At 47.8% G+C, this 25,057-nt stretch overlaps 1 protein-coding gene and 1 non-coding gene across 2 annotated transcripts in view; both read right to left on the reverse strand.

Annotated features, from left to right (window-relative positions):
• Positions 1-25,057, reverse strand: part of HERC1 (HECT and RLD domain containing E3 ubiquitin protein ligase family member 1) — a 285,017-nt gene that overhangs the window by 254,524 nt on the left and 5,436 nt on the right. The window lies entirely within an intron of this gene.
• On the reverse strand, positions 7,601-7,689 carry MIR422A (microRNA mir-422a). The gene has a single exon (NR_035794.1). It is a non-coding gene; the product is annotated as a microRNA mir-422a (primary transcript).

Here is a 25,057-nt window from a genome sequence, read left to right on the forward strand (position 1 = left end):
TTGCAGGGTTTTAAGCAGGTGAGGGGAAGGTCATGCTGGGGTTGTAGAAAGCATCCGCCAGCTGGTGCCCCAGGGAATGGGAGAGCAAAAGCAGAAAGACCAGTGAGGAGTTTGTTGCACTCGTCCTAGCAAGAGATGAGGGGGACTTAGGCTAGGGGAGCAGCAACGTTGTTGGAGGATGTAGAAGTATGTGAGAGAATGTTTTCATTTTATTCTTTTTATAAGATGGGTCTCGCTATGTTCTATAGGCTGGCCTTGAACTCCTGGGATTAAGTAATCCTCTTGCCTCAGCCTCTGGAGTAGCTGGGACTACAAGTATGCATCACCATGCCAGGAAAGAGAATGTTTAAAGGGCAAAATGGACAGGTCTTGGAGATGGTTTTGGTATGTGGGAGAAGGCAAGAATTCATTCAATGCCAGGTGTGGTTGCTCATGCCTGTAATCCCAGCACATTGGGAGGCTGAGGTGGGAGCATCAGTTGAGGCCGGGAATTCAAGACCAGCCTGGGCAACATAGTGAGACGCCATCTCTATTTAAAAAAAAAAAAAAAAAGATTTTCATTCAACATATACTTATTCGGCACCTCCTAAGCCAGTTCCACGTGCTTGGAATATAGGCTTTAAACAAGAAAGAAAAAAATCCCTGCCCCGTGAGTTCACATTCCAGAGAGTGACTCCCAGGTTTCTGCTTCTTATGACTGGGTAGATGATGGTGTGTGTCACTGAGATAGGGACATGGAAAGAGAAGCTGGTTTGGAAGGGGAGGGGTGCTGAGGTCCATTAGACATGGTTCGCTTGAGGTGCCTGTGGGATGACCAGGGAGGCTGGCCAGGCAGGACTTGTGGCTGGAGCTCAGATGAGAGGTCTGGCCTGGCAGGAGGTAGAGATTTGGTAGTGGCCACACATGGATGGTTCTGAATTTAAGGGAGATGGGAGACTGACCAGGCAAGCAAGTGCAGTCCAAAGACAGACCGGACTCTGAGGAAACAGATGCTGGCCTAGCTTAGGGCTCCCTTGGCCTTCTATGCCCTCCCTTTAGGGAAAGGAGGAGTGAGGGAAGCAGAGGGGTGATGAGAATTGGGAGAACCAGGAGAGTGGGGTACCATTGAGCCACTAGGAAATCCAGTACAGCCCCGAGAGAGGGATCCATTAGATTTGCTCACCAGGCCACTCAGTGACGCCGATGGGGGCAGGTAGTATCAAAGGAATGATGGGATTGGATCTCAGTGGACTGAGGAATAACAAGGAATGAGGAATCAGAGAGAGTTGTGGGTCCTTCTTTCAAAAAGTTTGGCCAGGAGGAGGAGGAGGAGGTAGCCCATCTGTGCCCTCTAGGGAGAACAGGTGTCAGGGCACAAAGGAGAGTACATGTCACTGTGGTTCAAAGTCGAGTTAGGAGGGTCAGTGAGGAGCCATGAGGGGCCAAAGCATGCTGTGCGGTTTCCCCTGGCTCCTTTAGGCAACAACAAGCCCGCCTTCCAGCTACTCTGGATGGTTGATCTGCCAGGAGCCTCTCCACCTCATAGAAGGCAACCTGGCCTGCTGGGAAGCACCCAGCCTTCAGCTTGACTTGGAGTTTGCAACTCTACTTGGCTGCTTCCTCGTTGAGTAGCTATAGGTAAATTCACTAACTTAGCCTCAGTTTTCTCATCTATAAAATGGCATCTTCACAGGGATTAAATAAAAGAACATTGTGAATATAATCAACTTAATTATGGACTTAAAAATGGTTACAATGGGCCAGCCGCAGTGGCTCACGCCTGTAATCCCAGCACTTTGGGAGGCCTAGGCGGGTGGATCATGAGGTCAGGAGATCGAGACCATCCTGGCTAACATGTGAAACCCCGTCTCTACTAAAAAATACAAAAAAAATTAGCCGGGGGTGATGGTAGGCGCCTGTAGTCCCAGCTACTTGGGAGGCTGAGGCAGGAGAATGGCGTGAACCCAGGAGGTGGAGCTTGCAGTGAGCTGAGTTCGCGCCACTGCACTCCAGCCTGGGTGACAGAGCGAGACTCCATCTCAAAAAAAAAAAAAAAAAAAAAAAAGTTACAATGACAAATTTTATGTTATATATATTTTCTCACAATGTTAAGATTATAAATTAATATGCTAAAAGCCATTGAATTGTACACTTTTTTGTTTTTTTTGAGACGGAGTCTCACTCTGTCGCCCAGGCTGGAGTGTAGTGGTGCGAACTCGGCTCACTGCAGCCTCCACCTCCCAGGTTCCTCCACCTCCCAGATTCTCCTGCCTCAGCCTCCAAGGTAGCTGGGATTACAGGCCCTCGCCATCATGCCTGGCTATTTTTTTTATATATATGTTTTTTAATAGAGATGGGCTCCACCACGTTAGACAGGCTGGTCTCAAACTCCTGACCTCAAATGATCCGCCCACCTTGGCCTCCCAAATTGCTGGGATTACAGGCATGAGCAACTGTGCCTGGCTGAATCGTACAACTTAAATGGGTATATTGTATGGCATGTGAATTATAGCTCAGTAAATCTGTTAAAAAAACATGAATGGGCATATTAATTTGCTTAATTATTTCCTATAAAGTGTTGTTTATAGGAATTGTGCCAACTTACTGCCCAAGTTAAGTTTTATTTGTTGGTATATATTAACCCATATACACACAGTTTACAATTTAATTTTCACCCTAAGTGGTGTACAGTCATTAAAGGGGCCCAGACCTCTGGGCTGCTCCAGGTTAAGAACCTTGCCCATGTCTCCTAGACCCTGAGTCTGATCTTCATCTCAGAAGTTGTCAAACTCCACCTGCAAAGCTCACTCTGGGGTAACCAAGCTCTGGAGAACCCAGGCCTCTGATGCAGACGCTTGAGAGGCTGATAAACAGGAAGGCCAATGGCTCCTTTTACCGATGGGGACACACACTGAGCAGTCCTGGGGAAGGGCCCTCCCCATCACTGCGCGCCCAGCAGAAAGGAGGAACACAGGGTGCTCAGTGTTCTTCAGCACCCTCTTCCTAGCAGTAACAACCATGGTTTTCACTGGCTGGTTCAACTTTATTGTGGGATAGAAGTCAATGATCAGAGCAGATATAAATAAAGAGCATTAGAAAATAATGAATCAGGAACTTTTTTTTTTTTTAAGATTCCAGTTCTACAAACCTGTTAGGAAAAACATCAGCCCCTACCACTCCCATTTCCCACTTTCCAGGGAAACCACGTTCAGCTCTTACAGTGTCTTAAAAAAAAAAAAATCTACTCCTTCCTGCTATTTTTCAGATTGGAAAACAGTTTGTAGAAGTCCTGGATGAGGGTCTCAATTTTGACAATTGCTCTAAGAGAACCTGTAAAGCAATATGAAGTCTTGTAGAGCAATAGTAATTAGCTGTGGTAGAGGGTAGTTATAATAATGTAACTATTGCATCCTAACCCCTCTACCACAGCTAATTATTTCATGTTGCTGTACAGATTGCAAATGACTCTCCTCTACAGTATATCTTTTTTTTTTTTTTTGAGATGGAGTCTCGCTCTGTCTCCCATGCTGGAATGCAGTGGCGCGATCTCAGCTCACTGCAACCTCCGCCTCACGGGTTCACGCCATTCTCCCGCCTCAGCCTCCTGAGTACAGGCACCCGCCACCATGCCGGGCTAATTCTTTTTTCCTTTTTTTTTTGTATTTTTAGTAGAGACGGGGTTTCACCGTGTTAGCCAGGATGGTCTCAATCTCCTGACCTCATGATCTGCCCACCTCAGCTTCCCACAGTGTTGGGATTACAGGCGTGAGCCACCGCGCCTGGCCTATATCTTTCTTTTTTTAAAAAAGGTAATTTTTATTGTGTTAAAATATACATAATATAAAATTTATCTTTTTTACTTTTTATTTTTTCTTTGAAACAGGGTCTCACTCTGTCACCCAGGCTGGAGTGCAGTGGCACAATCATAGCTCACTTCAGCCTTGAACTCCTGGATTCAAGCAGTCTTCCTGCCTTAGCCTCCAGAGTAGTTGGGCATTTTAACAATTTTTGACTGTACAGTTCTTTGGCATTAAGTATATTCATGTTGTGTAGGCATCACCACCATCCATCTTAAAACTTTTTCACCACCTTAAACTGAAACTCTGTACCCATTAAACAATAACTCCCCATTGCTTCCTCCTCCAGCTCCTGATAATGACTATTCTACTTTCTTTCTCCATGAGTTTGACTCCTCTACGAACCTCATCTACCTGGAATCATACATTTGTCCTCCTTTTGTGTCTGGCTTCTTTCACTTAACATAGTGTTTTCAAGGATCATCATGTTGAAGCATGTATCAGAATTACATTCCTTCTTCAGGCTAAATGGTATTCCGTTGTGTATGAATCATACTTTGCTTATCCATTCATCCATTAATGGACGCTTGGGTTGTTTCCACTGCTTGGCTCTTGTGAATAACGCTGCTATGAACATGAGGGTAAAAATATCTGTTGAAGTCCCTGCTTTCAATTCATTCATTCATTCATTGAGACAGGATCTTACTTTATCAGTCAGGCTGGAGTGCGTGGTGTGATCACAGCTCACTGCAGCCTCAACCTTCCAGGCTCAAGCCATCCTCCCACCTCAGCCCCCTTAGTAGCCAGGACCACAGGTGCATGCCACCATGCCCAGCTAATTTAATTTTTTTTTTTGTAGAGAAGGGGGGGGTCTCACTATGTTGCCCAGGCTGGTCTTGAACTCCTGCCTCAAGCAGTCCTCCCTCTTTAGCCTCCCAAAGTTCTAGGATTGCAAGTGTGAGCCACTGAGCCCAGCCTCAATTTTTTGTATACCTAGAAGTGGAATTGCTGGATCTTCTAGTAATTTTATGTTTAATTTTTTGAGGGACCTACTTTGTCTTTCTGACAACAGTTTTATGACCAAGGTAAGGCAGATACTAAGACAACTGTTCTCATAAACCAGACAGGACACTTGGTGGCTGGCCCAGGGTCTCAAAGCTTGTTGGAAAGTAGAGCTGGGACTTGAGCCTGGCTCTTCTGGCTTTAAGTCCACCTTCTTTCTCGCTACCATGCTGTCCTCCCTATTATATTGGCCTATAGTCCCCAACCAGAGGTCTCAGATAGATGTTCCCATTCCTCCAGAGCATGTAGAGGAAGCTACATTTATGCAGCCACCCCCCTTTGTTTGCAATCATCATTAGCATCTATCAATGGCACATGTCTGGTCTATTATAGGTCTTGAATTAGAGCCCACCTCACCTCCGGTTAGACTAACTCATTGGATGAAGAAGTCTCATTGACATATTGGGAAAAAGGGTGTGCCTTTGCAATGATTCATGTCTATCTTATATGAATGCTTAATCCCTCAGGGGCTGTTCTTTGATCCAAATTTTGTTCCCCCTCTATTCTGGACCAACTGCTCCACACATAACTCATGGCATTGAAATAACAATTTTAAAGTAGCTGCCACATTTCAGGAATGGAGGGCTTTGCACATGTTAGCTCATTTACTCCCCTCACCCTGAGAAACAGAAAGCATCTTTCTGTTTTGCAGATAAAGAAACATAGGCCAGAGAGATCAAGCCACTTGCCTGAGAGATGGCCCAGGATTTTCTGGGTGCCAACATCAGTGCCTCTATTTCTCCATCTCACAACACCTCCTTCCCAAGGATATCTCCCACTATGTAAGACTTTGTAATCTAAAGCTTATGCTCTTAATGGGAACAGAGGGTTTTTTGAGTTGATGGGTTTTTTTTCTTTTTTCCTGTCTGGAGTTCAGACTTGACTTCTAATTGGTAGGGTTTTGTCCTCACTTCTTTGGACCCTCTCCTACAAGACCATCCACCAGTCTGGGTCCTAATTGTTTGTGACTCTTTTTCAGGGTGGGAGCAGAGTGGTTATGGAATGACCATGGGTCCCGGCATGTAATAAGTGGCCATGACCTCTAGGTCTCTGGGCTAACACCAAGTGTCCCTGTTTAGCCAGTTCTCATTGAGATGTATTGAATGAATAAATAAGCTCATGAAAAAAAAATCAACCTAGACGATATTCTTCTCATCAAGAATAATAATACAAAATCAACCTAGACAATATTCTTCTCATCAAGAATAAAAATAAAATAAACCTAGACAATATTCTTCTCATCAAACAAAAACAAACAAACAAACAAAAAACTCATAATTATCCCCAGTGTTCTCTGCTTCAAAATAATGGGGAGGTACTCAGGAGGCTGAGGTGGGAGGATTCCCTCAGGCCAGGAGTTTGAGACCAGCCTGGGCAACACAGCAAGACCCCATCTTTAAAAATTTTTTTTTTTAATTATCCAGGTGTGGTGGTATGTGCCTATAGTCCCAGCTACTTGAGAGGCTGGTGTGGGAGGGTGATTTGAGCCCAGGAGTTTGAGGCTGCAGTGAGGTATAATCTCACCACTGCACTCCAGCCTGGATGACAGAGCAAGACCTTGTCTCTAAAACACACACACACACACACACACACACACACACACACACACACACACACAATAGTGAGGAGGACTTGAATACTATGAGAAGTGGGGAGCTTAGGAGGAGAGAGGAGGCCAATTTGCTATGATGAAAAGTTCAGTGCCCTAAGTTGAAATCCTAATTCCAGTCGCTTACTGTGTGGCCCTGGGCACATCACTTAACCTCTCTGAGTCATATTTTTCTCATTTTTGAAAAGGGGATAATAATTCTTGCCTCGCTGAGATGGTTGTGAGGATTAAATAAAATGAGGGGTGTGAAGGTGAGAGCACAGTCTCCAGCACACAGGAGAAATGAGGAAGCAGAGAGAATACTGGATGGATGAATGACCTAGCAAACAGTACAATATAGAATCTGTTTAAAGAAGTGAGCTTTAAAAATCTTCATGTGATGTATGTTATCTTTTGGGGCTATAAATGGCATTAGGCAATGAGGTATGTCAACGAACAATTATGACTCACCGTGGAAATACCAAGTCTTTAAAACCCAAGAACCAATTACCAAATCCAGCATCAAAGACACACTGAAGCACTCAAAAAAAAAAAAGTCCCATAGTCTAGGATGTGACAAAATTGCTATGTGTGGGATAGAGCCCTTGATTGCTAAGAAGATTCTGAACATTCACAGTGGAAAATTTTTCTCTTCCATAGGATCAAGTGAGAATCCTATATTCTATATGTGGATTAGGACCAATTAGGATGTCAGGGTCTAAATGATTTTGGTGATATTGGCCCTAAGGATTGCAGGCAAAACCCAAAAGCCACAGTCTCTGAGCTCCTCCCCTAAGGGTGTGCCCAACCCCCTCCTGCTTCCCCTCCGAAGCACTGGAGCTCCTCGCTGCCGGTGCCAACCTCCTCTTCCAGGAAGGAGCTCCCCACTCTCCCATGACCCACTCTGGAGCTCTGGGTCTGATGTGTGCCTGGGCCTCCATGCTCCTGGCCTGAGGTGCTGTCCAGATGCTGAGAGTTGGGAGACTTTGCTGTCTCCAGGAATATTAATAGCATGGGAGCTGTCCAGCCTAGGGAGCCAGCACTGAGAACAGGAGCTGGGCAGGGAGGGCCTCGGAGCTCAGAGCCCAGGACCCAGAGCTTCTGAGCCAAGCTAGGATAGCCAGGAGGGGCCCTGGAGGCCATGCCTAAATGAACAAAGGAGGAAACTGAGGCCCAGGGAGGACAAAGCTTGGCTCAGGGACAGAGAGCCCATCTGCAGCAGAGAGACTCAGGCCTTCTGACCCTAAGTCCAGTGCTTCTCTCGTGTCCTCACATTGTGGGCTTCCCCCAGCAACATACAGTATTATATGCTCACCAATGAGGTATGCATCTGTTGACACATACCTACCACTGACCATGACACTCACTGATACAGCCCCCTCACAAGGTGCTTTTATCATCTCATTTAATTCTTACCACTACCCTGTGATTAGCTATGGTAGTACCGTCATCATCATCGTATTTTCCAGCTACAGAAACTGAGGCACAGAGAGGTGGGGTGCCAGACCTGGGGACTGGAGTCAGTTGTGAGAGCAGTGCGTCAGGGAAGGTTGCCTAGAAGAGGGGACATCTGAGCTGGATAGAGAAGCAGGTGTTCACTAGGAGGGTAAAGGAAGGGAAAGACATTGTAGGGAGAGGGACCAGCAGGAACAAAGCCTAGATTTATGAGGTTGGGGAGAGAGAGACAGAGGCAGAGAGAGAAGAGCACTGCAGGAGCATGAGGCATGCGGAGGATGATAGAGGGTACGGTGGAGACAGTGGGCAGGGTGGGGCTGGGGACTGTCTTACACAGCCATCCCTAAAGGCTCTCTCTGAGGGAACATGTGCATTAGTCCCGGGGCAGCAGACCCTCTGGACCCCAGCCTGAAAAATTTTGGAGCAGGGCTTCCCTAAGTGTTTTCCCTGACGGTGTTCCCAAGGGGTGTGGCTCAACCTTCCAACTACGCAGTAACCTCTCCTAAGTAAGAATAGTATCTGGCCAGACGCAGTGACTCATGTCTGTAATCCCAGCACTTTGGGAGGCTGAGGCAGGCAGATCACTTGAGACCAGGAGTTCAAGACCAGCCTGGCCAACATGGCGAAACCCCCTCTCTACTAAAAATACAAAAATTAGCTGGGTGTGGTGGTGCACTTCTGTAAGCCCAGCTACTCGGGAGGCCGAGGCATGAGAATTGCTTGAACCCAGGAGGTGGAGGTTGCAGTGAGCCGATATCACGCCACTGTACTCCAGCATGGGTGACAGAAAGAGACTATCTCTCAAAAAAAAAAAAAAGTGATATCTCTCCTTCTGGGGTCTCCCTCCTCCATCCCAGCCTAGCTGTGGGCTGAAGCCCCATGTCATCAGGATAAAGGCTCAAGGCCTGGCTACCAAAACACAAAAACACAAGCACTCAGGCCCTGGCCTTTAGGGCCACTTACTTGCCTCCTATGTGTCTGGCTGGGGAGAGGGAAGAAGGATGACTGAAGGACAGGCTGGGGAGAGGAGTCATATCGCTGTGCCAAACTTGCCTCAAGATGGGGTACAAGAAGACAAGGAAGGGAATTTATGTTCATTGAACATTTATTAGGCAGTTGATTCCATTCTAAATACTTTTTTTTTTTTTTTTTGAGACAGAGTCTCTGTCACCCAGGCTGGAGTGCAGTGGCGCAATCTCGGCTCACTGTAAGCTCCACCTCCAGGGTTCATGCCATTCTCCTGCCTCAGCCTCCTGAGTAGCTGGGACTACAGGCACCCGCCACCACGCCCGGCTATTTTTTTTGCATTTTTAGTAGAGACAGAGTTTCACCGTGTTAGCCAGGATGGTCTCAATCTCCTGACCTTGTGATCCACCCACCTCAGCCTCCCAAAGTGCTGGGATTACAGGCATGAGCCACCACACCCTGGCTGTAAACACTTTAATTTAAATATGCTATTTTATTTAATCCTCTCAAAAACCTTCACTTTATAATTGAGGAAACCAAAACTCAGAGAGGTAAGATAAGTCACCTGAGGTGTTTCCCCTGAGGCCATACTTCCCACTAGTATCCGCCTATGGGGATACTAAGGCCGACCTGGAAGTTGAGATTGACAGCACTGCTCTGAAGGAAATCTTTAGCTCAAGGACCCCCCTAATCCACTGGCCTTGTTGACCTTTCTTAGAACTGCACTGCCGTGTAAGATACTTTGATGTAACCTTCCTTCCTTCCCTCTCTCCATCACATGGGTCAGACCTGCATTGACGTCTGACGCCTCTCTCAGCCTTGCCAGCTCCCTCTCCAGTTTTGCACACTTACCGAATAATCTCCTGCAGTCTAACCCTGTCTTGGTGTCTGCTACTTGGAAGACCTGGGCTAACACAGCCACACAGCTAGTGGTAGCTGGCTGGGCTTAGACTGACCTATATAATCCTTCTTCTGCACCATGTGCCACCTGCCATGAAATGGAAATGTCGGGGACTAATGTGAGCTGCTGCCTGGTTTTCTTTAAACAGCACAGGACAGAACTCCTTAGCCCTCCTCCCTCCCACAGCTTCCTTGCTTCCTTCCAGACGGAGTGACTGGCTGCCTCTGGAATCTCAGGGATCTCTTTGTGCCTGCCTGGCTGCTTCTCACTTTTCCCTGGGACTCAAGTGGGGAAGAAAGTCTACGTAGGTTTATTTATATCTTGAAATGAATCTTCCAGCCTGTTTTACACCTACCTCTCAGTTTCAGGTTATTTTTGTTTTGTTTTGTTTTGTTTAGACAGAGTCTCACTCTGTTGTCCAGGCTGGAATGCAGTGGCGCGATCTCCACTCACTGCAACCTCCGCCTCCTGGGTTCAAGCGATTCTCTTGCCTCAGCCTCCTGAGTAGCTGGGATTACAGGCACACACCACTACACCTGGTTAATTTTTGTATTTTTAGTAGAGACAGGGTTTCACCATGTTGGCCAGGCTGGTCTTGAACTGACCTCATGTGATCCACCCACCTTGGCCTCCCAAAGTGCTGGGATTACAGGCGTGAGCCACCATACCTGGCCTTCAGTTTCGGTTTTTATTTTGCCTCAGGTCTGAACAATTCCCTCCACAATGACAACGTTCCAAGCTTCCTGAGTGCTGCACAGACTTTGTGACCTGAAAATAAATGAAATAGAAAGTAATCCTACAGATGGTACAGACACCCCCAACTAGGAGGAAGAGCAAGCTTCCTGAAAAGCTGTATAAAGAGCTCTTTCCACAAATTATATTAAGCTTTATAGTTAAGGGGTAGAGGGCTCCCTATCTCAAAGAACCCTGAATCTATGGCTTATTCCCTTCTTTTCCCCAGACCCAGACTATACAGAGTGGCACTGGATAAATATTTATAATGTGAAAAAATGATTATCTTTAATGGAGTCATTTTACAAGTTCAGATTTTCTCATGACCATTTTCTGGAAAGCAGAAAATCTGAAATTGTAACACGGTTAATAATATGAATATTATTAATCATCTAAGTAATAAAATAATGATATAAAATTCTTCCTGCTTTCAGAAATATATAAAGAGGCCACTGAGCCCATATCTCGAATCTATGAATTCTAAATAGTCCTGGCTGCAGTCTCAAGGCTCCAGGCTGAAGAAATGAACATGAATTTGTTTTGTTTTGTTTTGTTTTGAGTTGGAGGCTCACTCTGTCACCCGGGCTGGAGTGCAGTGGTGCAATTTCGGCTCACTGCAACCTCTGCCTCCTGGGTTCAAGCGATTCTCCTGCCTCAGCCTCCCTAGCAGGTGGGATTACAGGTGCGCGCCACCATGCCTGGCTAATTTTTTATATTTTTAGTAGAGATTGGGTTTCTCCATGTTAGTCAGGCTGGTCTCGAACTCCTGACCTCAGGTGATCTGCCTGCCTTGGCCTCCCAAAGTGCTGGGATTACAGGCATGAGTCACCATGCCAAGCCGAACATGAGTGTTTTTAAGGACTCCTGGGAGAAGAGGAGAGGACACCTGGACTAAAAATGCACTGCACTTGCATATCCTGAGGCCAATCTTCATGGTTTTTATGCTCTTATCCACCTAGAGCATCACAAACACCTTTCTGCAGGGTGGCCCATTCTGACATTAGCCAGATTATGTCAGCCCTGGATTGCTCAGGCAAATTATGACTGCCAAGGAATCTAGCCATGGCCTAGAAGAAAGGGGTCATAGCGTAACTGGCTGTTACAGGAATGCTGACAAACCAGAAAGGAGAAGACACCAGGCCCAAATGATGAATGCTCAGAATTCTTTCTGAGGGTTCCAAAACACAACTGCCCCCAGGCCTGGGCCATGCTACTCTAGTCCCTATTTTTCTTTTCTTTATTATTTTTTTTTTTTTGAGACGGTGTCTTACTCTGTTGTCCAGGCTGGAGTGCAGTGGTGCCAACATGGCTCACTGTAGCCTTAGCCTCCTGAGCTCAGGTGATCCTCCCAGCTGAACCTCCTAGTAGTTGGGATTATAGGCACATACCACCACACCCAGCTAATTTGTGTAGTTTTTGTAGAAACGGGGTCTCACCGTGTTGCCCAGGCTGGTCTCAAACTCCTGGGCTCAAGCGATCTGCCCGCCTCAGCCTCCCAAAGTGCTGGGATTACAGGAGTGAGCCACTGTGGTCCGCCCCTATTTTTCTTTTCTATCTAAATCCTATCCAGTCCTTAAAGCCCAGTTCAATTTTCACCTCCTCCATGAAGCCTTCTGTGGCTACTCCACTGCACGATGATCTCTAGGCTGTCTCTAGCTTCCTGGGACGCTGTTCTGTACAACATGGCACTTACAGTTGTAAGTCCTGCCTTTTATAGCTAATGGTCTGCATTTGTGTAACATTTGCATTCACAACTTGATTGCAAGTCTCTAGAGAGCAATAGTTTTGTTTTCTTCTCAGTTCCAGGAACACAGTAAATCAACACTTGTTGGTTTGGATATGCAGTAAGCACTCAATAAATGACTGTCGATCTGGCATCCAATAGATGCTCAATAAATGCCTATTGGTTTGGTTTACAGAAAGTGCTCAATAAACGCCTACTAGCTTGGTACACAATAGGAGTTCAGTAAGTGACTGGCTTGATCTACTAGGGTTTTTTGAGTCTCCTCTTTGTTGAGGACTGGCTAAGCCAATTGGGCACCAGACCCAGTGGGAAGCTGGTTGGAAGATAGCTAGGACAGGAGAGCTCCCCACAGCAGGCCAAAGTGGAGAGCGAACAGTAGGGAGAACCCAAGCCAAATTCTTGAGAGGGACTAAGAGTCAAGGTCTGGAGAGCCCAGACCTAAATATCAGTTCCTAAGAAGCATCTTCCAGTAACTTCTAACAGCACCTCTTCAGTGAAGCCTTTCCTGACCTCACTATCCAAAGTAGCCATCCCTCGCCCTGTCACTCTCTGTTGCACTCTCCCATCTTACTTACTTCTTAGCATTCACACTACTTGATATTAGCATTTCTCCCCTACCGGGCACCCACCCCCCCTCCCCACTAGAATGTAATCCCTGTGAGGAAAGACTTCCTTGTTTGTCAACACTTGCCTTGTTCACCAACATAACCCCAGGGCTAGAAGAGTGCCAGCACATAGTAGGTACTCAATAAATAGAACTTGAATGAATGACTGGATGAACTGAGAGAAATCAAGAGAAAGGAAGTCAGCAGGAAGTGAATTCAGACAGATCTGGATGGGAACTAGCAAGGTCCTGGGCCTCTGGCGAGAATGGCCCATGAGGCTGTGTGGGTGTTTTCCGCCTTCCTTTATGAGCCTGTAGGTGCCATAAATGGTCGTGTCTGGTAATCTTAAAGGGACGGAGGAGAAGGAAGAGAGGGTCAGCCTACCCCTTTCACATTATTTCTATCCTCAGGGCCGGGCGCGGTGGCTCATGCCTATAATTCCAGCACTTTGGGAGGCCAAGGTGGGTGGAGCTCTGAGCTCAGGAGTTCAAGACCAGCCTGGGCATCATGGCAAAACCCAGTCTCTACCAACAACACAAAAACTTAGCCGGGTGTGCGGGCACACACTGTAGTCCCAGCTACTTGGGAGGCTGAGATGGGAGGGTCATTTGAGCCTGGGAAGCGGAGGTTGCGGTGAGCCAGGATTGTGCCACTGCACTCCAGCCTGGGTGACAGAGTGAGACCCTGTTTCAAACAAACAAACAAACAAACAAAGAAAACACATTAATTCTATCCTCTAACTATAAAATTCTACAATGGCTCCACTTTCTTAACCTTGGGGAGCCCCGTAGGATACTCTCTAGTGGATAACATAAAAACATCTCACAAAGCACATTATGTTTGCTTTATTATACAAGTAATAAGCAATAAACTGGGTTAGTACTCAGAATATACCCACTCCCCTCCCACTCCCACTGTGGGTGGCATATACTTCCCTGCCCCATTGGTGTTGGGCTTGGCCATAGGACTTGCTTTAGCCAATAAAATGTTAGGAAATGAGGTAAACAGAGGCTTTATACATGCTTGTGCATTTTGGCTTGTCTCTTGGGCTCTGACAAGCTGGAAGGTGAAGCGAAGCAAGCTTTTATAACTGTTGCACCTTCAGCCAGAGCCCCAGAATGAAGACACGTGGGGCATACAGCCTGACCTGCAGTGAGGAGCCAGACCTAGTCCAACTGCAATTTGACTGATTTAGCAGGGCGGGGCTGAGACAGAGCAGCCCTTCCATGCCCAACCTAAGTCAGTCAAATTGCAGTTGATTTGCAGAACTGTGAGCTTGAGAATAAATCCTTGTGTTGTAATCTACTGAGATTTGGGGCTGGTCTGTTATGCAGTATTATTGTGGCAATAGCTAATAATTATATAATATATATTTACTGTAGAAAAAATTAAAAATATAGATAAGTAAACAGGGAAAAATAATACACCCATGATCCTATCACCCAGAATAAGTACTGTTAGCATAGTGGAATATGGCTCTTGGCTATTTTTCTATATTTCACAGCAATGGGGGCCTAGTATATATATCTATTTTGTAATCTGCTTTTTCATACCAACATATCATGAGCATCTTTCTAAGGCCATAAGCATTGCAGCATTTTCTCATCACCCCTCCCAGCAACTTACAAGACAGGCGCAGTGGCAACCGTGTTTGCCCAAGTTCACTCCTCTAGAAATGAGCAGAGCACATTGTGACTCCAAGCTCAGTACCCTTTCTACCAGGCAGGGGTTATCTTGGGGCCTCATTAGCATTTTTGTCACCTGGCAAGGTCAGCTCTTTCCCCAAGGAGAAGAAAGTGAAACCTTTATCTTATCTGGAAGTGGAACAGAAGTGTTTGATTCCCTTGATTCACCTGATCCCAGGGGCTGCAACAGGCCCCAGCTCCAGGGACCTACTGCCAACCTCTCACCACAAGCATCCAGGGGAACACTTGTTTCTGCCTTAGGGTGTAGTGGGGCATGAGCAAGCGGTTGGTAAGTATTTTCTGATGCCCACAGGTTTCTAGTTTCAACTGAGGCTTTTTTTTTTTTTTTTTTTTTTGAGATGGAGTCTTGTTCTGTTGCCCAGGCTGGAGTGCAGTGGCATGATCCCGGCTCACTGCAACCTCTACCTCCTGGGTTCAAGCGATTATCCTGCCTCAGCCTCCTGAGTAGCTGAGATTACAAGTGCATGCCACCACGCCCGGCTAATTTTTGTATTTTTAGTAGAGACCGGGTTCCACCATGTTGGGCAGGCTGGTCTCAAACTCCTGACCTCAAGTGATCCGCACTCCTCGGCCTCCCAAAGTGCTGGGATTACAGGCATGAGTCACCGTGCCCGCCTATCTGAGGCATTCTTCTTAGCAGAAATGGAGCAGAGGGTAGCTTCCATTCCTGCAGTAAAGCTAGCCTGGGTGCTTCTGGCAGGAACCTGGGAAGCCCGTGGAGCCAGGCTGCATTCCCAATTCAGACAGTTTCAGCAAGAGAACCCCAGGGAGGTTGGAGAGAGGGGCACAGAATGACCAGATCAATGGCTGAAGTTACTCACCTAAGCAAAGTGCAGGACTCAGAGATGGAAGGCCTGTGTCTTAGTAGTTGTGTGGCCTCAGTTTTCTCATCGGTAAAATGGTCATGGAACTGTGTGCCCATTGAACACTCTCTTCCGACACAGGGTTGTTGTGAGGATGGTGAAGTAATAAGCAGGAAAGAGCGATGGCACTGCAGGGAGCACTTACCCTCAGAATCCCAAGAGGCCGTGTCCTCCTGGGTCAAGCGGAGGAGGCAGGACATGCAGGTCCCCACTCTCCAAGCCAAAGGACAGCAGTAGGGAGAAGGAACCTGGCTTTGGGGAGCTCCGGGTTGGGAGAGGCCAATCCTACAGAATCCCCGACAGCTGGCAGAAAACAGGCTCCAGGCACAGAGTCTCCTCTGATCAGGGTTTTCCCTGAGGAAGGCCCTTTATTTGTGTTTTCCTCCTTAAGTTGATGTTCTAGCCCCAGCTTGTGAAAGGGAAAGAGAGAGAAAGACAGGAAAAAAGAGAGAGGAAGGGAGGGGAGAAGAGGAGAGCAGGAAAGAATAAAAACATCCCACAGTGTGTGGACTGGGGCCATTGCAGGTGGGTGGGAGGGGACATCTGAGAGCATCCGATGGGGCCACTCTGCAGCCAGACTCCCCCAGGAACCAGAAGCCTCAATGCAAACCCAACCATAAAGACTGGGGAAACCCTGGGCCCAGTGGCTCAGCTGGCAATGATTGTATGCCTCTAGGGTGGGGGTGGGGCACGGGGTAGGCCTTTTGTTCAGCCAAAAGGCCTCCTCCTGCCTCCTCCTTTCACCAAGTCCAGCCTCTCTGCAGGATGAAGAGATGGGAGGGCCAGAGACAGAAAACGTGATAAGAGAGAAAATGCTTTTTTAAAAAAGTGTGTAAAGTATCTTTTTTTTTTTTTTTTTTTTTTTTTGAGATGTTCTCCCTCTGTCATCCAGGCTGGAGTGCAGTGGTGCAATCTCAGCTCGCTGCAACCTCCACCTCCTGAGTTTAAGCAATTCTCCTGCCTCAGCCTCCCGAGTAGCTGGGTTTACAGGCACGTGCCACCAGGCCCAGCTAATTTTTGTATTTTTAATAGAGACGGGGTTTCACTATGTTGGTCAGGCTGATCTTGAACTCCTGACCTCAGGTGATCCACTTGCTTTGGCCTCCCAAAGTCCTGGGGTTACAGGCGTGAGCCACCGTGCCTGGCCTTAAGTACGTGAAGTATCTTGCACAGTGTCTGGCACATATGAGGTAACAAACATGACCAAGTTTGCCCCGAGAATTAGTGACAGGGCCAGGACTAGAGCCCAGGTCTCTGGACTCTATGTCCCAGACATGATTCTTTGATTTCTTGTTGGTAGCAGGGTGCAGCTAGTGTCCAAACTAATGCTTGGTGATGAGGACAGTGGCTGGCTGAGTCCATAGGGGACCTGCCAGGCACACCCTCCCTCAGGATTCTGGTTGCCAAGGCTGCCTCTTACTGAGGCCTGAGCACAATGCATTCACTCTCCCCTGGGCCAGGAGCAACTCTGCACAAGCAGGGGTGGGCTCCCTAGGGCCAGCCCCCAACCAGGCTCCAGGAATGCTGAGGGAGTACACCAAGAGAAGGCTAGCCTAGAGGCAGCTCCCAAGATGCTCATCCCAGGGACCCAGATCTCAACAGCTGTGCCCTCAGAGTCAGTAGGGACAAGTGGACCTCTTCAGAGAGCTGCTCTTGTGGGGCCTGAGCCCCCAACAGCACACCTGGGGACCCCAATCCTAGGCAAAACTTGAGAGGACACTGGGGGACCCAAGTAACAGCCTGTGAGGGTCCCTTGCCCAGTTGGGAAGCCTCACTCTACATTTTTCCTTCCTGTATATAATTCTTTCATCTCTAAATACCATCCACTGAGAGGCTTTTATTTCCTTAGTTTGTCCAACCATTTAAGGATGGAGATTATGACTTCTTCAGCACAATCCAAGCACCTTAGCACAGAGCCGAGATGCACGGTATTTAGAAAATGGGTTAAGTTGAAAGGAAAGAAATCGAGTTGGATTCCTTGGGAGTTCTCAAAGGTACTTGGAAGTTCACAGAACCAAAATGAGCAAGGAGAGTTTCTACGTCTTGATGCACCTGCCAATACAGATTTCAGTACTTTATTTATTTATTAATTAATCTATTTATTGAGACAGGGTCTTGTTCTGTCACCCAAGCTGGAGTACTGTGGTGCAAATATCACTCACTGTAGCCTTGACCTCGTGGGCTCAAGTGATCCTCCCATCTCAGCCTCCTGTGTAGCTGGGACTACAGGCATGCGACACTATGCCTGGCTAATTTTTGTATTTTTAGTAGAGATGGGGTTTCACCATGTTGGCCAGGCTGGTCTTGAACTCCTGACCTCAAGTGATCTGCCTGCCTCTGACTCCCAAAGTGCTGGGATTATAAGTGTGAGCCACAATATCTGTTTCCGTAGTGTAGTGGTTATCACGTTTGCCTAACAAGTGTGAGCCACTGCACCTGGCTATTTTATTTTTTATTATAAATATAATACATGTTCATCGAAAAATACATTAATGTATATAAAGGCAATAAAGTCCTGCATATATATGTATATACAGTATATATTTTTATGGAGCCATAGCATACATGCAATGCCACTGTTACTATTTCAGCATGTAGACTTGCAGGTATTTGCTAAGTATGGTTTTTAATTTATTTTTATTTATTTATTTACTTTTTTGAGACAGGGTCTCACTTCCATCACACAGGCTGGAGTGCAGTGGCACGATCTCAGCTCACTGCAGCCTCAACTTCCTGGGCTTACTGCAGCCTCAGCTTCCTGGGCTCAAATGATTCTCCTACCTCAGCATCCTGAGTAGCTGGTACTACAGGTGTGTGCCACCACGCCCAGCTAATTTTTTGTATTTTTGGTAGAGACGAGGTTTTGCCAGGTTGCCCAGGCTGGTCTCAAACTCCTGAGCTCAAGTGACCCTCCCGTCTCAACCTCTCAAAGTACTGGGATTACAGGCATGAGCCACTGTGCCTGGCCTATTTTTTTTTTTTTTTTTTTTTTTTGATATGGAGTGTCACTCTGTCACCCGGGCTGGAGTACAGTGGCGCGATCTCGGCTCACCGCAACCTCCACCTCCCAGGTTCAAGTAATTCTCCTGCCTCACCCTTCCTGGTGGCTGGGATTACAGGCGCCTGCCGTTACACCCAGCTGATTTTTTGTATTTTTAGTAGAGACAGGGTTTCACCATGTTGGCCAGTCTGGTTTCGAACTCCTGACCTCAGGCAATCCACCTGCCTCGGCCTCCCAAAGTGCTGGGATTATAGGAGTGAGGCACTGCGCCCGCTAAGTATGGTTTTTTTTTTTTTTTGAGACGGTGTCTCGCTCTGTCGCCCAGGCTGGAGAGCAGTGGCGCAATCTCCAGCAAGCTCACTGCAAGCTCCGCCTCCCGGGTTCACGCCATTCTCCTGCCTCAGCCTCCAGAGTAGCTGGGACTACAGGCGCCCGCCACCACGCCCGGCTAATTTTTTGTATTTTTAGTAGAGATGGGGTTTCACCGTGGTCTCGATCTCCTGACCTCGTGATACACCCGCCTCGGCCTCCCAAAGTGCTGGGATTACAGGCGTGAGCCCCCACACCCGGCCCAAGTATGGTATTTTAAATGTACATTTAGACATGTTCCTCGATTGGAAGTGATTTATCTCTCAGCCATCCTGAAGCTCTTAGTGGCATACCTCCTGAGGCAAACACAGAAGAAAGGGAGGTTTCTGCAATTAGGAATCCAGGCTCCCTTGGGGTGCAAACCTCAGACTCTTAGCGGCTAGATGAGTTTGTGGCTGGGGGCAGAGAAGAACAGGGGACATCCAGGAACACATGGGAAAGGGAGTGACAAATGGAGAAGGTGACCTCCCAGAAACAGGGGGAAAAGGGAATTCCTAGTTATTGAATACCTACTATGCACCACGTCAGAGATGGCTAACCGGTCACACCTAAGTGTCCACTCACCCCTCTCACCCAGTAGAGACAGCTGGTTGACACCACTCTGGGCAGACAGCACCAGTTATTGAAGTTGTCACTGAGTTGCTGGAATCTCTCAGTTTCTTGCCCCTTTGGGATAGTGTTCTCCTTTTACGATGAGGAAGCCGAGGCTCAGAGAGATTAAGTTACCTCCCCTAAAGCACTCAGTGGTAAGTGGCAGTGCCAGGATTCAAATCCAGTCTGCCAGAATCCAAAGCCTGAATTCCCCCTCCCTGCTCAAGCCTGGAGACCTGGGATGAGTTCCAAGGCAGTGGCCCCTGGGAGATCCACAGTGCTTTTGGAAGAATCTCTTGTTTCCATTCCCATTCCTACCAGTAGAATCGACACCAGGGCCTGGCTGGGGGATAAGGTACCTTTAACTCCTGCTCCTTAGAACAAGGCTGGCAAACAGTCTCCCCGCCCCCATCTCACACCAACCATCCCCCGCAACCCCCCGACCCCCTGCCGATCTCCTGCTCTCAAGGATCACAGAACTCCTGCAGATGCCACAGAGACAAGTTGGAGTTGGGAGGGGCAGACTACTGCCGCATCCTTGCCTTGACCTCTGGTCTGACCTGGAGCCAACCAGGTAGAAGGGGTAGGGAAGGAGGCTCTTGGGAACTTTCCAGTGAGACTTAGAAGGAAATGCCTCAGCTTTAGGGGAAATTCCCAAGAGAAACAGTTCAGTTAAACTACTTTCTACGGTCCGAGGCCATCGCATGGTCATGACTGGCTGTGAGGGAGATAGAGAAAGGTGAGACTTGGGTCCACATCTTGGAGCCCCCTGGGAAAGAGGATATTATTAACCTATATTAGAATTCTAGTGTGAATGAGTTCCCCTACTCATTTTTCCCAGAAGCTAAGGAGAGAGCTTAAGAGGTTACTTTTTTTTTTTGGGGGGGGCAGGGTCTCACTCTGATGCCCACACAGGAGGGCAGTGGCGTGGTCTCAGCTCACTGCAACCTCCACCTGCCAGGCTCAAGTGATTCTCCCACCTCAGCCTCCCGAGTAGCTAGGATTACAGGCTGCCATGCCCAGCTAATTTCTGTATTTTTAGTAGGGACAGGGTTTCACCATGTTGACCAGGCTGGTCTCAAACTCCTGACCTCAAATGATCCACCTGCCTCAGCCTTCTAAAGTGCTGGGATTACAGGCAGGAGCCACTGTGCCCAGCCCAGAGGTTACAATTTGAATTGCAGACGCGTGTGAAAAATCAGGCCTTGGTGATGACCTTGAGCCGCAGGATATAAATAACTCCCACCTGCTTAGCATTCCAATAATGGAACACTAGGCATAAGACCCTCTGGTGGGCAGGTACCCATCTGGGAGGCTGCAACAGATTGTGGTTTCAAACACTATTTCTTCCATTTGCCAGCTGAGTGATCTAAGACGAATAACCTGCCCCTTTGAGTCTCAGCTTCCTCATCCCCAAAGTGGGGAAGTGAAAAGTGCGAGGTTGTTTAGACACGGATGGAACTGCCTGAGTGAAGACACTTGGCATGCAATAGGTGCTGGGCCATCCTACTTGCCAGCCTGCTTTTGTAGGGCAAAGAGGTGTAGTACCTTTTCCTCACCCATTCCAAGGTCCATGGCCAATACCCCCATGACAAAAAACAGATTAACGAGAGAAAAGCATAACACATTTATTTAATCTAAGTTTTATGTGATGCGAGAGGCTTCAGAAATGAAGATCCAGAGACAAAGGGAAAACTGTGTATTTTTAAGCTTAGGTCCAATAAAGAACAGACAGCCATGTAGAAATGTGATTGGAAAGAGGGTGTGCTCTAATGGTGATAGACTGAAGGCAGAACACAGCAAGGCCTCTTGTTCAGCTTCTCTACGGCCTCTCTGTGTAGCGTTCTTTCCTTCCTGAGTAAGGGGCAGGACCCCTGTCGTATGAGGGTCTTCCAGGGAGATGGGAAGAGGTTAGAGAGTGACCTTTCTAGGTTTCATGGCTTGCACTGGGGAGAGGAGTTCTAGTTTCTATGACCTCTTTCAGGGGCAATACGGGGTAAGGAGAAAGGAGGGAAAGAAAAAGGAAGGCAGGAGAGGATCAGCAAGACTTGCTTTTGAGGCCCTTCCCATCCCTTCCAGTCCAAATAACTCAGAGTGCTAGAGTGCCATATTTTGGGATATTGTGTTCTGAGCCCCAATATTGGCTTGGGTTTTTTTTTTTTTTTTTTGTCCCTCCCTTCCTTCCTTTTTTCCTTCCTCCCTTCCTTCCTCCCTCCCTCAGGCCTGGCAGGCTGAGGAGGCTGCCCCTGCCATAGCTGCTCTACAGCAAGGCCTAGAGAGTAGCCACTGCACCGAGAGCCTTGGGTCAAGCTCTGAGCACCCTGGCTAATACCAAAGCTGGAGCCTAGAGCAGGGTTCCCAGAAGGTTATCTGGGGCTGGCTTTGACCACATTGGCTACAGCATGGCCTGTGGGTAGACATGCTCTGAACAGCTGAGGCTGACCTGAACGTTGGCATCATCAGCAGAATCATCTTCACCAAGCAGGGTTTGAACTGGAGGTCAGTGACCCCAGGCAGTGTGGGGAGAGGGTTCTTCACCTGGCTGTGCCCCATGGATGGACAGCTAGGACTATACTCTGGGCCCTGCCCTATAGCTCAAGAAACATCCTTTACCCAGAGGAGGCAGAGACATCCCAACTGGTTTTGGGAAACAAATATGAGAGGCTCAGATCATATAAATGAAAGCTTGTTAGGCACCAAGGGAAAGTGGGCAGAACGGCCCCTCCACCTTACAGATCAATAAATCTGACTAAACAGGAGTTCGATTTACACAGCCTGGCCAACATGGTGAAACCCCGTCTCTACTAAAAATACAAAAATTAGCCGGGCGTGGTGGCATGCACGTCTGTAGTCCCAGCTACTCAGGAGGCTGAGGTAGGAGAATCACTTGAACCTGGGAGGCAGAGGTTACAGTGAGCCAAGATTACACCATTGCACTCTAGCCTGGGTGACAGAACGAGACTCCGTCTCAAAAAAAAAAAATTATAATAAAATAAAATTTAAAAATAAAAATGTACTGAAACATTATGATAGTACGAGCTCATGTTGCTAGAAAGTGCGTGTGTGTCTGTGTGTCTGTGTTGAAAAAATACAGAACATGTTCTAAAATATTACTGGTGGTTAGGTCTGAGTAGTGTTAATTGTGGAGATTTGGGGGATTTTGTGTGTTTTTCTGTTTTCCAAATTTTCTTTGAGTATCTTGTCTTTTATAATGAGAAAAAATTCTCCATAAAAAATAAATAAACATATTTTAAGAACAAACCTTCTCCTCGGTCTCTGGCACCCGTAACCTTCAGGCTGAATTAGCGTGTGCTGAGTGGTCAGAGTCCAGGGCTGGAAAGCAGGGTTTGGGTTTTATCTGTGGTCAGCCTAAGACTAGTGAAGGCTCTCCTTATCCCCGAGGGTCTTCAGAGCCCAGGCTCCTGGGAGTGACAAGACCTTGGAGAGCTAAAGAGGACAAGCCTTCCCTGAGAGCAAGCATCAGCCCTCGGGTGCACCCTGCAAAGGATGCAGGCCTATGGCCAGAGCCCACTGGCAGGTGAGGAGCTGGTCTCCAAATCACCAGCCTGTCCTCCCTGTGATCTCCTAGTTACTGTCCTTTCCAAGGCTAGTTTGTTCATTTCTTTTGCTTTGGTGAATCACCTGGTAAATTCCTAACACATGTTTTTTTCTTCTTTAAGTTATAGCCCCAGTCAGTTTCTGCTGCTTTCAACCAAAGAACCATCTGTTTCACCATTCAAACAGATTGGAGAACAAGAGAGATGAAGGAAGAAAGGAAGCCAGCTTTTAGTGCAGGCCTACTATGTACAGGCGTTGGGCTAGGTACCCCCATACATTCTCTCAACTTATTCTGATAACAGCATTTCAAGGTAGGTTTCGTTAGGCCCAGTCTAACAGAGGAGGAAACTGAGGCTTAATGGAGTGAAGTCACTTGTCTATCGCATATGGAGTTGGTGAGAGAACCAGGTCCTAAGAGAACCAAAATTGTCTCATCACAAAGTTCACGCTCTCCCCGATGTCTGAGGCACCTTCCTTTGGCACTTTGCTGATTTTTTAGTTGACAAAAGAGAAGCATTAAAGAGCATTCTATTTTTTCACTCTGGAAGTCGGAAGAGCAGACTCAGATCTGGCCCTGGGCACAACTGTGAGGCAGACGGGTCTCAGGAACCTATTCTGTGCCTTGTGTTCCCTTCCCACCCACCTCCGGGCACTTCCTGGATACATGTCCTTCTTTGCTTGCCCAACGGAAGCTTGCTCTTGGGAAAGAGTCTTCCTGAATCATTCCCATCCTACTCCCTGTGATGGAGAAGGCTTAAAATGTTTTTATGTTCAGGGAAGCATCAAAGAGAAAAATTTCTAGCTCTGGGATTGCAGGAGTCAGGAAGCAGGGCAGGGCTGTGAAGAGGACAGTTGTACCCTGAAGTCATAGTTCACAGACCTCCTCATGGTGGTTGGCCCTGAGGGGTCAGGGCAAGATGCCCTGAGCAGAGGAGTGAATCAGGAGGTGTGAGACCTGAGCCTGTGAGGAGTGGCCTGTGCTCTGCCTGAGGCCAGGAAAGGCCAGGGCAGGGTGGCTGGCAGGGCTGGCCTCACACCATCCAGGGACAGCCAGGGATCCAGTATCCTGGGTTTTTTTGCCCTGGGTTGGCCCCCTCTGACAGTTACTCTCCCGTAGGGCTACTACATGTCCTTTTGGGGAGATCCCCGGGAGTGAGGAAAGGGCAGACAGGGCCAGAGCCCCTAGGCCTCCAGAAGGCAGTCCGGCATGCAGAGAATTCCCACCAGGACGGGGGGGTTGGCAGGGCCATCATAACAACTGCTACCCACTATTGAGTGTGGGTTGCACGCCAGGTTCACTCAGCACTTTCCCAGCATTTGCTGTGAGTCCTCAGAAGCGGATGCGCCTCCAGTTTCCCAGTCATCAGGACCAGGATTGTGGGAGGGAGCTCCACCATCTTCCCACTGCCCAGGGCTGCCCCAGAGCCAGTGGGGACGACAGCGTGGGGAGAATATGACTGTTGTCTGAGAGGGATGGGGTTTGATTGTGCTTCCCTTCACTTTTTACTCAAGAAAACAAGACAGAGTAATTTGGCTCTGAACAAACAATTCCCACTTGCCAGGTGCAGGCCAAAACGCCTAAGTTTGAAACCTAGAAGAAGCCTTGAGGTTATCATTCTAGAGCTAGAGAAACCAAGGCCCACAGGTGAAAGGACCGCCTTGACTTGCTGAACCAGGACTTAAACACGGGTGTCTCCACCCCCAACAGGTTGCAATTTCCACTCCAGGAGTTGGAGGGTCTGTTATCTCAAAGGTGTCAGGTTGTAGGCGACAAGAGCCCTGCATGGCTCCTGCTGTGCCCTCCTCTTCCTGACTACATTCCCACTCAGAACAGGTTGCCCCAGGACCACAGGAAATATCTCGATTGTCTCTGGATTGCCACTTTTCTTTATTTTCAAAAAGACTTTTTTTTTTTTTTTTTTTTTTGGAGACAAGCTCTGGCCATTTACCCAGGCCAGAGTGCAGTGCTGTGATCATGGCTCACTGCAGCCTTGACCTCCTGGGCTCAAGTGATCCTCCTGCCTCAGCCTCCACTTGGCTGATTTTTCTATTTTTTGTAGAGATGGGGGGGTCTTGCTTTGTTGCTCAGGCTGGTCTTGAACTCCTGGCCTTAAGCAATCCTCCTGCTTTGGTCTACCCA

Source organism: Pan troglodytes, chromosome 16, assembly GCF_028858775.2.
Source record: "Pan troglodytes isolate AG18354 chromosome 16, NHGRI_mPanTro3-v2.0_pri, whole genome shotgun sequence".
Classification (NCBI taxonomy): Eukaryota; Metazoa; Chordata; class Mammalia; order Primates; family Hominidae; genus Pan; species Pan troglodytes.